Source organism: Mus pahari, chromosome 3, assembly GCF_900095145.1.
Source record: "Mus pahari chromosome 3, PAHARI_EIJ_v1.1, whole genome shotgun sequence".
Taxonomy (NCBI): domain Eukaryota; kingdom Metazoa; phylum Chordata; class Mammalia; order Rodentia; family Muridae; genus Mus; species Mus pahari.
Window position 1 is genome coordinate 35844306 of NC_034592.1, and position 14182 is coordinate 35858487.

Consider the following 14182-nt stretch of genomic DNA (forward strand, 5'->3'; position numbering starts at 1 on the left):
TGTTGAATTTTATCAAATTCTTTCTCAGCATCTAATGAGATGATCATGTGGTTTTTGTCTTTAGTTTGTTTATATAGTGGATTGCATTGATGATTTCTGAATGTTAAACCATCCCTGCATCCCTGGGATGAATCCTACTTGGTCATGATGGATGATCATTTTGATGTGTTCTTGGATTCGGTTTGCGAGGATTTTATTATTTTTGCTTCAGTATTCATACGGGAAATTGAATCTTTCTTTGTTGGGTTTTTGTTGTTGGGTCTTTCTAGGTATCAGAGTAATGGTGGCTTCATAGAATAAATTTGGTAGAATACCTTCTGTTTCTATTTTGTGGAATAGTTTTAGGAGAATAGGAATTGGGTCTTCTTTGAAGGTCTGATAGAACTCTACACTAAACCCATCTGGTCATAGGCTTTTTTTGCTTGGGAGACTATTAATGACTTCTATTTCTTTAGGGGAAGTCGGACTGTTTAGATTGTTAATCTGATCCTGATTTAACTTTGGTATCTGGTATCTGTCTANGAAATTGTCCATTTCATCCAGTTTTTCCAGTTTTGTTGAGTATAGCCTTTTGTAGTAGGATCTGGTGATGTTTTGGATTTCATCAGGTTCTGTTATGTCTCCATTTTCATTTCTGATTTTGTTAATTAGTATACTGTCTTTGTGCCATCTAGTTAGTCTGGCTAAGGGCTTATCTATCTTATTGATTTTCTCAAAGAANCAGCTCCTGGTTTGGTTGATTCTTTGTATAGTTCTTTTTGTTTCCATTTGGATTATTTTACCCCTAAGTTTGATAATTTTCTGCTATTTACTCCTCTTGGGTGAATTTGCTTCCTTTTGTTCTAGAGCTTTCAGGTGTGCTGTCAAGCTGCTAGTGTATTCTCTCTCTAGTTTCTTTTTGGCTGCACTCAGAGCTATGAGTTTACCTCTTAGGAATGCTTTCATTGTGTCCCATAAATTTGTGTATATTGTGACTTCGTTATCATTAAACTCTAAAAAGTCTTTAATCTCTGTATTTCTTCCTTGACCAAGTTATCATTGAGTAGAGTGTTGTTCAACTTCCACGTGAATGTTNGCTTTCTATTATTTATGTTGTTATTGAGGATCAGCCTTAGGCCGTGGTGATCTGATAGGATGCATGGATAATTTCAATATTTTTGTATCTGTTGAGACCTGTTTTGTGACCAGTTATATGGTCGATTTTGGAGAAGGTACCATGAGGTGCTGAGAAGAAGGTATATCCTTTTATTTTTAGGATAAAAATGTTCTGTATATATCTGTTAAATCCATTTGCTTCATAACTTCTCTATGATGAACCAGAGACCTGGGAGCTGAGCGACTCTTAGAACTCAAAGGAGAGACCTTAGATGAAATGCCTCACAGTGGGGAGAAGGAATTTGTAGAGTCCACCTCTGTGTCTCTGTTTAGTTTCTGTTTCAAGGATCTGTCCATTGATGAGTGTGGGTTGTTGAAGTCTCCCACTATTGTGTGAGGTGCATTGTGTGTTTTGAGCTTTACTAGAGTTTCTTTAATAAATGTGGATGCCCTTACATTTGGAGCATAGATATTCAGAATTGAGAGTTCATCTTGGAAGATTATACCTTTAATGAGTATGAAGTGGCCCTCCTTGTCTTTTTTTTTTTTTTTTTTTTTTTGATAACTTTGGTTTGGAAGTTGATTTTATTTGATATTAAAATGGCTACTCCAGCTTGTTTCTTCAGACCGTTTGCTTGGAAAATTGTTTTCTAGCCTTTTCCTCTAAGGTAGTGTATGTCTTTGACCCTGAGGTGGGTTTCCTGTGTTCAGCAAAATGTTGGGTCCTGTTTATGTAGCCACTCTGTTAGTCTATGTCTTTTTGGTGAGGAATTGAGTCCATTGATATTAAGAGATATTAAGGAAAAGTAATTGTTGCTTCCTGTTTTTGTTGTTAGAGTTGGGATTCTGTTCTTCAGGCTGTCTTCTTTTAGATTTGTTGAAGAATTACTTCTTGCTTTTTCTAGGGCATAATTTCCCTCCTTTATTATCCTTTGAAGGGCTGAATTCATAGAAAGATATTGTGTGAATTTTGTTTTGTCATGGACTACTTTGGTTTCTCCAAAGAGTAATTGATTGTTTCGCTGGGTATAGTAGCCTGGGCTGGCCTTTTTGTTCTCTTAGGGTCTGTATGACATCTGTCCGGGATCTTCTGGCTTTCATAGTCTCTCATGAGAAGTCTGGTGTAATTCTAATAAGTCTGCCTTTATATGTTACTTGACCTTTTTAACTTACTGCTTTTAATATTCTATCTTTATTTAGTGCATTTGTTGTTCTGATTATTTGTGCTGGAAGGAATTTCTTTTCTGGTCCTTCTATTGGAGTTCTGTAGGCTTCTTGTATGTTCATGGCCATCTCTTTCTTTAGGTTAGGGAAGTTTTCTTCTATAATTTTGTTGATATTTACTGGCCCTTTAATTTGAAAATCTTCATTATCATCTATACCTATTATCCTTAGGTTGATCTTCTCATTTTCTCCTGGATTTCCTGGATGTTTTGAATTAGGATCTTTTTGTATTTTGCATTTTCTTTGATTGTTGTGTCCATGTTTTCTATGGCATCTTCTGATTCTCTCTTCCATCTCTTGTATTCTGTTGCTGATGCTCGTATCTATGGTTCCTGATTTCTTTCCTAAGATTTCTATCTCCATAGTTGTCTCCCTTTGGATTTTCATTATTGTTTCTACTTTCATTTTCTGGTGTGTTGGGGTATCCAGGACTGACTTTGGTGGGCATACTGGGTTCTGATGATGCCGAGTGATCTTGGTTTGTGTTAGTAAGATTCTTATATTTTTCTTTTGCCATCTGGTAATCTCTGGTGTTAGATGTTCTAGCTTTCTCTGGCTGGAGCTTGATCCTCCTGTGATTCTTTTAGCCTCTGACAGCACTCCTGGGAGTCCAACTCTTTCCTGTGTCCCAGTGGTCAGAGCACTCTCTGCAGACAAGCTCTCTTCTTGCAGGAAAACTGCACAGAGATCTGGAAGTCAGATCCACCTCTTGGCCTGAAAGGTCCTCTCCAAGAGCAACCAGTGCTCTTACCCACTGAGCCATCTCTCCAGCCCCAATTAAAAAAAAAAAAATCTGATAAATGAGCATTTGTTAAATCTTCTGAGATAAATTTTGGTCATAATGTTAGGTTTCATTTATTTCCTTTATTCTGTTTGAAAACATATGCAATGTTAGATCTTTGTATCTTAATCAGATGAGTGAAGAAATGTGACCAATAAGCAGGTATAGGGGATCTTATAGTACTTTTTTCTCTATAATTTTCTTCTCTCATACATTTCACACTGTATGTTGAGGAATTGAAATGTATGAATTCCATTGTTATTAAAATACACATCACACACATGTGCGCGCACACACACACAAAGCAAAATGTACTCATACAGAATATGCCATTCAGACAGCACGTTGGGACTAGAGTTCTTTTCCTTGGCTTGCCTTCAACAGTGTCAGTCAGTTTAGATGCTATCTGTGTGTTTATTGAGAGGATATTTTTGTCTTGCCAAATAGTAAATTCCTGGGCTCAAGGGATGTTCCTACCTCAGTTTCCCAAGGGCCAGGACTATAGTTGCACACCACCACTCCCAGCAAGACATATAAATGTAAGTATGAGAAAACCCAACATATACACTGCGCCTCAGGCCATTCGCGCTATGCTTTTATGTAGCCACTTTCTTCACAAGATTAAAAAGCACATGTAGGATAAAAGCTTAAATTGGAGTAAATCTTGTTAGAATTTGCACTATTCTTTTGCCATGTTGCTACATTTTGCTTCTTTCCAGCTAGACAGTTGATTTAAACTCAGATTAATCAATACAAATATAATCAATGCAATCTTGATCAAATAAAAAGACAAAACAGGTCATAGAGATATTGTTTAGGGAAGGATTGATACTTGTGTGGTTTGATATTTTAATGTATTTTTTCATAATTCATATATAATATGATTAACATTGTGTAATTGTTTTATTTACTGAAGTGTGCTTCAACTTAAATTGAATTTTTGGTGGAATATACATATACTGTAACTAGAAACATCTAGTTGTGTGGATAGGTTTTTGCTGTAGTTCTTAGTAATTAAACTATATTAAGGGGAATTAAATTTTGGGATTAATCATTCATAGATTTTTTTTCTTTAATAATTTGCTTTTTGGAATTGAGAATATATATCTGTTTATAGAAACCGTGTAGTAAGTGGAACTGGGTTTCTAGGAACACGGTCCTTGGAGACAACATAGCCCTGGTTATCGTCAGGAAGGAAGCATTGGCAGCCTTAGTGCCATTGTTAGCATCTATGTCTCAGGAAAGAACAGCCCACAGAGCAGAGAACTTCAGAAGGAATTCACTTCTTAGAATGTTATAGGTCCTTTGTGGTGTTTCTGTTTTGTAATAAAATATTTCCCATAACTCTTAATTTCTTAATCTTAAACTTTTGTCACTCATCATTTTCCTTTGTTATAATGTTCTCATTTATTTCGATTTTAACATATAGTACTGGGATTTTCTTAGCTGCCTCAGTCATTTTTAAATAAAACAAGTAAGTAATTTAAAAATGTAATGTGATCAGTATTCAACGCAACTGAGATCCATTTTCTGAATAAGCCAAAAAGCTGTTTGGGAAGGCAGGGAGGGTAACTTCAGGCTGAGGTTCAATTTTAGTGTCACTTCTCTCGCTTAGCAATAATGAGATGATACCTATAGCCTTATATTTAGTGGTGATTAAGTGACATCTGAGGACTAGGGAACATCGGTTTATAATGGTGTATGTAGAATTTGAATTTAATACATTTTATCTGCTACTAGATTGGATAAAATATTTTTATATTCATTCCTGAAAAATTAGTGACTAAACTATTAAAGTTGATCCTATATATTAAAAGTATGAGTTGGGGCTGGAGAGTTGGCTCAGTGATTAAGAGCACTGACTGCTCTTCTAGAGTTCCTGAGTTCAAATCCCAGCAACCACATGGTGTCGCACAACCCTCCATAGTGGGATCTTTTGGTATATCTGACGATAGAGACAGTGTACCCATATACATAAAATAAATAAATCTTTAAAAAAAAAGTGAGTTAAAGAATTCTAAATTGTCACCATCTGATTGGCAAAGCCAATGAATATCCAAATACCTAATGAATATCGAAAGCGACTGGAGCTTTGAAGAGGCAGGATTATTCATTCTGAGTGTCCATGTTGCCTCATTACCGGTAGAAAACATTCTTACCAAGGGGAGCTTGTCTCCCAGCCTCTCAAATGGGAAATAAAAGACATTTCTCTGTACTAGCTGTGTTATATAAATAGGATTATTTTATTGTGTTTTCCACTACAAAGGATTCTTATTCTTAAGATAATTAAACATTTTTAAATTTGTGAGCTGTAATCTCTAGTTATGTGTGGTCCTAAATTTTATCTTAACTAGTTTTTTACAAACCCGTTAATCTCTTTTTTGTCCTTCATTTTCAGTCAGATATTTAAAGACTAGAACTTCCTTCAACTGATTTCTCTTCTAACCATCAAACTCTACACTCATGGTTTCTTGGAACACTAGGATTTATCATACTTAAAACTTTGTGATTAATGAAGAGCAACATAATTTTTGTTAAATTAGCATGAAGATAGTGCAAATTAAAATAAGACTGATGGCAAACCTGACTTTATCCTACAGATGCTTTTGAATGTGTGTAGTTTTCAGAGGAATTAAAAACAGAAGAGAAAAGGAGAACAACTTTGGGTAAGAGTGCTTGAGTAGTTTCCTTTAAGATTGTTTTCAGTGTGTATGATGACTTCCATGCATGTCTATCTGTGTACCCCGCATGTGCCTGGTGCCCCTGGAGATCAGGAGTGGACAGTTGTGTGGGGGCTGGAACGGAATCTGGGTCTTACAGGAAATTCTCTTAACTACTGAGATATTTCTATAGCTCATAGAAATAGACATGACACTATGTCTATTTCTCTTCCTTTTCTAACTTGATTTATTTTCAAAGATACTCCTTTTAGAGAATAGCTTTGTCATTGAAATTGATAACGTACTATAAATGTAAATGATAGTCATTCAGATATATTTCTTTATTAATGTAATTATCAAGGATATATGTAGTCCAAGCCTTATTCCTAATATGTAGCTATAAGCAAACATCTGTACTAAAGCATTTTCATAGTAAGAAACATTAATTAAAAATAGCAATTTTTAGTATACCTTAGCTTCCAGATAAAACTTAGTTTTTGAACTAATTATCACCATAGTGATTATGAATGCTTTTGATTTTTCTAAGATAATAAATGGTGTGAATCCTCTGACTGTATCATCTACGAAACTCTTGTTTTGTATACACTATTCTTCCAATGGCCAGTTCCTACATCTAAGCTCTAAGATTGGCATTTGACCTGATAGAATCCACTGAAACAAGACCACAAGCAAACATTGTCCTGTTTCAGCATAATAAGCAGGTGCTGCACAGCTTGTGTCTTGTACCACATGTGTTCCCCTCATGCAGTTAGGCTTCAGGTGGCTCTGTGATAGCTGGTTCTTCTAGGCCTTTTATCGTCTGCCCATGCTTCCTTCTCATGTTCTTAACTTCTCTGTAGTGACAATCAAAGTCCTAAACAAGTTATAGTTCCTTATTCTTTCTTTTTTTTTTTTTAAGTTTATGCTGTTCAGTTTACTTTCATGCTTTTATTTGCTCTTTGGGGAAAATCTGCATAGGCATAATCAATGGGCTTTTTATTTTGCTTTTTGTCTTTAAAATTTTTCTCTTTTGTTTTTAAGATTATAATATAATGAAGTAGTCAGCTTCTGGAGGAACCCCAACTACAATATTACATATATATATATATAAGAGTATTTTATTATGAAAAAAAAATTTTTTAAAATAGGTCCTTTTCCATTTCTTGTTGGCTAACAAATACCAGTAAAAATTAGCAAAAGTGTGTGACTAACTAAAGCATCTAACATACTCAATATATGATTACAATTCTAACATAATTTATAATACTAAAATCAATATAAGTGATAAGTCTTAACAGTGAAAATAATAATACATTTTAGTTTTTCTTAAGTTTAAATTTACATACATATACCTGTGGGCTAAACTAAAGCAAACCTTAATATGAAATGCTCATGTATGACTGTTTAGGGGCATTTAACATGCTAAAAAAAAATGAAAGCAATAAAAATAATATAGAATAATATTCTAAGTTAATAAAAACTAAAATTCAAGGAACTTAGTGTACCACAAAACTAATAAAATATTTATCAGCCACCTTGATACTAAAATAAGATATAATAAAATGTTAAATGAAAGTATTAGGAATAACCTAAAAACTCTGCAAACATTGAAATGGAATGTATTTGACCACACCCAGCAGTCATTTGTAGCCAGAAATGGTTACAGAGCACTCAGAGCTTTAGAGGAAAAGACTGGAAGTCTAGATGTAAGCAGATGTAAGTCAGAGATAGGCACATTCTTTTGATCTGTGAAGGGCTCAGCAAGAGCCTGTTCACTGTTAGCTAAAGGCCTATTTGCAAACTGAAAACAACAACAACAACGAAACAAAAATTCACAAAGAGAGATACCCAGCCCATCTCCAGGACTTGAATTTCTGATGAATTTTTCATTCTTTATTAAGTTTTCTGAAAAGCCAATAATAGATCTATAAATTAAAAAACTGTGTGAAAGATCTGATAGCAAGTCAGAATGCCAGTGAGAGGGGAATTTCACAGGCTCCCACCTAGATGAAGAACTATAGGCAATCAGTAGGCAATCAGTTGTTGAGAGAATTAGACAATCCCCAATGGTAAGCCCTGAATACTTCTACATATGAACAAAACTAATAATATACTTGGTGGGTTATATATTTGTATATACATATGTCAGGTTGGGAAGATGGCTCAGCACTGAAAAACATTTGTTGCTCTTAAAAGGACCTAGATTCAGATGCTACCATCCACATGAATGTTCACTACTCTTTATTACTCCAGTTCCAGGGGAATGTGACACCCTATTGTACCTCCATGGACACCAGGAACAAATATACACATACATACATACATACCAGTAAAACACTCATATACATAAAATAATAAATTTCATTTGCATGTATACATATGTACATATATTTAAAAATATTTAAACAAGATGTTCAAACGTGAATTGAAGAGAACATCGAGGAAACATGGTAGAAATGATCAAAATATGATACTAATGTGTATTAGGAGGGTTCTTTAGAGGAGCAGAACTGATAGAATGAAATGTATGTGTATATATGTAGGGTGTGTATAAAAGATTTATTAGAATGGCTTACAAGCTGAGATTTGGGAAAAAAAAAAATGTGTCTACTCCAATAAGAACAAAGCATTGTCCTTTCCAGTCTGATGTAGTCCACTAGGTCCCTGGGTAGTCATCCTGGGGAATGGTGCCATATCAGGAACTCGTAGTTGGTCTCTGCTGTTGACAGATCAGCACTCAGCAGCAGCTGAAGCCAGGTCAGCCTTGGTGAGTGGAAATCGATATTGTTGAGCCCATGAATAACCTCTGTCTCTGCTACCATGGCCATTTTTTTCATGGGTCCACTGGGCAATGACATGGGTGGCTTGGAAAGAGATGGACTGTCCACATGCTAGGTCATCCTATCTACTTGACTATTGAACTCTTCCTCTTCTGACGTCAATTTTTATGAGCATTTACACATGACACAATTATCTTCATATCCTTTGACCAATTTGAGAGGTAGTCACATAATTCCCAAAATGTCGTCACTAATTTTTCTAATCATATTCTATAAGAGTAGCTATCAAGCTAATCTTGGTTATACATCATGTATCATTAAACAGTCTCACAATTGGCCATTTCTCCTAAGCAAAATATATGATCATTTTTACTGCCCAAAGTTCTCCCCACTATGAAAATTTCCCCCTCATTAGCTTTAAAGGTTGTCCCAGAAAGAGGTTAAAATGCTGCAGCTGTCCACTGCAGATTGGCACTTGCATAGAATGATGAACCATTTGTAATATAGGCCTTCTCAGCCAACTGGTAATAGAGCTTAGCCCATGAGGCTATAAGCAGGTGACATTACAAATGAAGTAGAAACCATAGGCTCTTGAGCTATTTCATCATGTAACTCATGCTCTCAAAATCTGCTCCGGTCCAGTCATGTGTATTTAACTTTCATTTGCTATTGTATTGCTTCTTTGTGCATTGTACTTGATGGTTTTATGAGTCGGACGATATCCAATTCTTGGTAGGAAGCTCAGATCAAGTGGTAACTCATCAGACATTCAAATTCAACTGAGGCCCAATAGCAAGCTGAGGGCTGTCCCTAAAAGGTGAGGATAACAGTCTTAAATGATGGTAGATTCCTATTCCAAACTCCCAAGGTCCTCTTGAGCATCTTGACAAAGGTCACAAACACTCTCTGTCACTGACACAAGTATCATCAGGTCTGCTGGATCTTTTGTCAAAGGGACAGAGCAGTCTTCATATCCTGGACCTGTTATGGACCTATTTATTCCAAGACTTATTTAAAGCTAACAGTTTTCCAAGTCATTTGGATACATGGCAAGACACCCAAGTGAGAAATGAGCTGTATCCCTATCCAAAGAGGACCGTTAAGCAGCTTTGTTCTTTGTTCTTAATGGTGAGAGGGGCCTGGATAACAACTTATCCTTTATCATAGAAGGGATATCTGCATGCTACACATGACTGAACTCTGAGTCATGCTACACATGACTGAACTTCTTCACTGACATAGAAGGCCCTTGAAATTTGGATTTATTTCCCATCCTCTGATATACTTACACACTACCAACAAATCCAAAATGGGTACTGCGGCCTACGTAATGGCATCCATATAGTGGACAATTGATATGCTGTAGAAGAAACAGAGACCAAGATTGTGGGAACTAAAGGGAGCAGGGGAAAGAGGAGGGAGGGAGGATAGCCCATGTCTGGCCAGAGTTCCTCCTATGCTCTCAGCAGGCGGATGCTGAAGGACTGCCAGGAGCTTTCCACTTGGCCTTAGGTGGGCATCAACACTGATCCCACTTGCGGGGGGGGGGGGTGGACAAGGGGCAGTCCCCAACCAGGAGCCCAGGGGCAACACCCTGTCGCCCCAGGATTATGGGAGAGAGGGTTGAGGGAGAGAGGTTCCCACACAATCAAAGAACAGCGGGCCTTGATGAGCAGAGACTGTCTATGGTTTTAGAGCTTTATTGTAGAAAGGCAGGGAGGAAGGGAGAAGGTAAAAGAGAGAGAGGCCGGCCATGGCCAAGAGGAGACAAAGGGGAAAGGGAGAGAGAGAGAAGAAAGGCTAGAGAGTGAGAGGGGGGGGGAGGGGAATGAGGGTGAGGAGGGGCCAAACAGCCCTTCTTATGGTGTGCCTTATCTTTACTGTTGCTAGGCAACTGGTGAGGAGTTTAGTCTGAAGGTCAGAAACTTGGAACATTGCCTACATGACTACTAACCATGCTTCTCTTGTGGGGGCTGAGGGAGCGGTAACTTCGACAGGAGCCAGAGTTCCAGAAGACATGAGAGAACTCCTGCTGTCCCATGTAGGTGAACTATCACCACCGGGTCCCGGGGTTCAGCTCGAATGGAGACCAGACTATCTTTGCATAGCCCAATGCCCAACACAAGATCCCTTTGAACTAAGTTTTGACATAGGGCTAGAGAGTTAATATACCCTTTAGGTCAAACTTTAAATGTATACTGATGGCCTTTTCAACTGAAAGCAAATGGCTCATAGAGGCCTGTATGGATAGATACCTAGAAAAGGCATTTCCTAGATCAATAGCTGACTACTTGTGCCATGACATATGTTGATCTTCTCATATAAGGGTGCAGCTGCAATATGAATCATTATTTCATTAATTTTTTTTAATAGTCAACTCTCATCCTACATAATCCTTCTATCTTTTGCACCGGCCAGATAAGAGAACTGAACGAACATGTCATGGGTTACCACTACATCTTTCAAGTCCTTGACTGTGAAATTAACTTCTGCAATTCTGTCAGGGATACACTATTGGTTTTGGTTCACTGCTTTTCTTGGTAGACCCAACACCAATGGCTTCCATTTGGTCTTTCCAACCATAATAGCTCATAATAGTTCCACAAGGTTTGTATCAGCTTTTCAATATCTGAATCTGTCCCAGTTATACATTCAATAACTGAAGGAATAACCACATAATGAGTACAGAGACCCACTGGACCCACTTCAACAAAAATTCATTGAATACCTGGCTTCCATAAGATTCTGTTTTACCTGAAGGGCTGCAATGCATCTAGGAGTCTCTTGGAATCACTGTCAGTCAAACCCAGTCTCTAATAGACACCAGAAAATCTGATTGTTTTTGCAATGTATAATTATTTCTTGTAAAAGCCTATGAGTCTCTGGGGGAATGATGGGAGAAAGGCTAACAGTAAAACTCAGGTATTTTAGCACAGTAAAACTCAGGTATTTTAGCACAGTCCTTCCTTGGCAGGGAGGGGCAATATTTTCATTCACAGAGTGATGAGGCTCAAAGCTGGAAATTAGCTCATGGCCCAAGATTCCTTGCTACTGTCCAAGGTAACCTTTCATCTGTTCAAGACTTTTTTTTTCTACTTTCACAGATCAAACAAAAATATAATAGGCTTCTTATGTGTTTCATTCCTGGAAATGTCATGACTGATAGCCAGTACCACAGATCCATAGAAGTGATGCCTCCATAAAATCACTTTTCCTGTGCTGTCCTTATGAGGTTAGACCATTATTGTCCATTTCAGTAACTCCTTTTACCTTTCCTTTCGTAATTCAGTGCTGCCATTAGCTCTACACTGATGAGTTGTTTCTCCTTCTGTTTCAATATGTAAAGCTTCAGAGTTTCTCAAGTTTCACATTGGTTGAAGTTGTTTATTTAGTGGAGGTGAATAGCGCTATGCTGGATATGCTGGAATGAGGATGGGTTGGCACAAGCTCAGTGCATGTTTGGAGCTCAGCAACTTCTGTTAACCCTTTGTAGGCACTCCCCTCTTAGCACAGTTACATATGAGCAATACTAAATGTTCCTTATAAGTTGCACATTTAAACACAGATATGTAGAGCTGAAGAGATAGATCATCAGTTAAGAGTACTTGTTGCTCTTGTAGAGAACAATAATTTCCAGAACCCACATGAAGGTTCACTACTGTCTGTAACTCCAGTTCCTTGGGATCGAACAACCTCTTCTGACCTCAGTGTGTACAAGGTACATAACTAGTACACAACTAAACATGCAGGAAAAGCAGACATACTCTTAATTTGTGTGTGTGTGTGTGTGTGTGTGTGTGTGTGTGTGTGTGTGTGTGTGTATTTATATATAACAAGCAAGAAGTCAGTATTTTAAGAGAGTCACAGAGGAGCTGGGGGAGAGAGGAAGGGATAGAAATGATGTAAATATATTGCTAGTATGAAATTCTCAAACTATTTTATATATTAAATTATAAAACACCTCTGGCAGATAGGTCACTCAGATGTCTTCAAGTCTAATCTGTCTCTGCCTGCTTTTTTCCTCTCCAACTACCATCCTGGAGATTTTCTGCTCAGTTTGACCAGTTTTGTCTGTTCTACAACATGAGTAACTGATGGATGTTTTTGTCTAAATTTTTATTGTTTAAATGTTGATGTAATCCAACACAAATGTAACTTTAAAAATTAATGTTATAAGTCTTGGAGAGTAATTGCCTGGTTTACATCCTGGCCTTACAACTTAAACATTTCAACTTTTGGTGTTATTTTCATCTCTTTTCATTGCTATCTTAATTTGCAAGATAGAAATGATTCAGAATATATTCCATAAGGATACCTTGAATAATAACTATATTAAATGTGCAAGATTAAGAATGAGTGATACCTGATGAATAAAAATGTTCACTGTTTGTTTTCTTCATGTTTGATTATGATACGTTCTAAGTAGAATTTTAATTAATAAAATTATTGTGTATGGCAATTTTATGTAATATTTTCAATGGAGATGATGTATCCTAGTTACCAGACTATAAAAATAAGTAACTCCATTTGTTACTTTTTGATATACAAACCATTTGTAAAAAAAAAAAAAAAAAGAATATCTTTTAAGTATATCTTCTGTGTACTGTCTGTTAAAGTAAAAAGAAGGTGAATGTTATGCCTACTATGTGCCAGTTTCAGCTGTCATTTGTTGATTTTGGGGAAATGAAATCTACTGTAGTTCTGATTTGCATGTTGACCATCCTTTTTCTCCACTAGTTGTGTTTCATCTTTTGAGAACTCTGTTTCCTTCTATAACTCATTTTTAATTGCATTTTTTCATGTCATTTTTTACTACTTTATAAATTCTAGATAGTCACACTCTATCAGGTATATAATTGGTGAAATTCTATCCCCAATCTGTTTTACACAAATGATTGCTGTAAATTGCCTTTAGTGTGCCATGCTATCTATGTCTTTGTATATCCAATCTCTTCATAGCTATTGTCCTGAAGCCTTTTTGCATTTTGTCAAAGGCCTTTTCTGCAGTTAATGTGATTATCATGTAGTTTTACTTTTCAATCTACTTTGTGTGTAGATGTACAAATGTTGAAATCTGTCTACATCACTGGGATGAACCCTACTTGATCATAGTGGATGCTCTTTTTGATGCGTTCTTGGATTTGATTTGCAAGTATTTTATTAAGAGTTTATCACCTATATTTTGTAATTTTCTTTATTTGGTCTTTGTTTGGTATTGTTATTGGAGTATTAGTAGCCACTAATCATTAAAAGATTTTTGAGGCGCTCTTTCAGGTTTTATTTTGTGGAATAATTTTTGGAACATTTGTATCAGTTCTTTGAAGAACTAATTGGATTCTGCACTGAATCCATCTCTCTCTCTCTCTCTCTCTCTCTCTCTCTCTCTCTCTCTCTCTCTCTCTCTCTCTCTCTCCTCTGTGTGATCCTAACTGTTCTGAAACTTGTTGTATAAGAGAACATGCTGGCATTGAACACAGAAATCCGACTGCCTCTTCCCCCTTCCCTTTTCATCTGTAATTTCTGTGTGTGTGTGTGTGTGTGTGTGTGTGTGTGTGACGGGGGTGAGGGGTCTTCTGTCTCCTTTTAATTAAGTTGACTAAGGGTTTGTCAGTGTTGTTGACTTTCTTTTTTTTTTTTTTTTT

General features: G+C 36.7%; 1 protein-coding gene across 3 annotated transcripts in view; it reads left to right on the forward strand.

Annotated features, from left to right (window-relative positions):
* Positions 1-14182, forward strand: part of Mbd5 (methyl-CpG binding domain protein 5) — a 334829-nt gene that overhangs the window by 121371 nt on the left and 199276 nt on the right. For all 3 annotated transcript variants that reach the window (XM_029536364.1, XM_021192375.2, XM_029536363.1), the window contains exon 3: positions 5701-5766. The gene's annotated coding sequence lies outside the window, so the exon portion shown is untranslated. The remainder of the gene's footprint in view (positions 1-5700; positions 5767-14182) is intronic.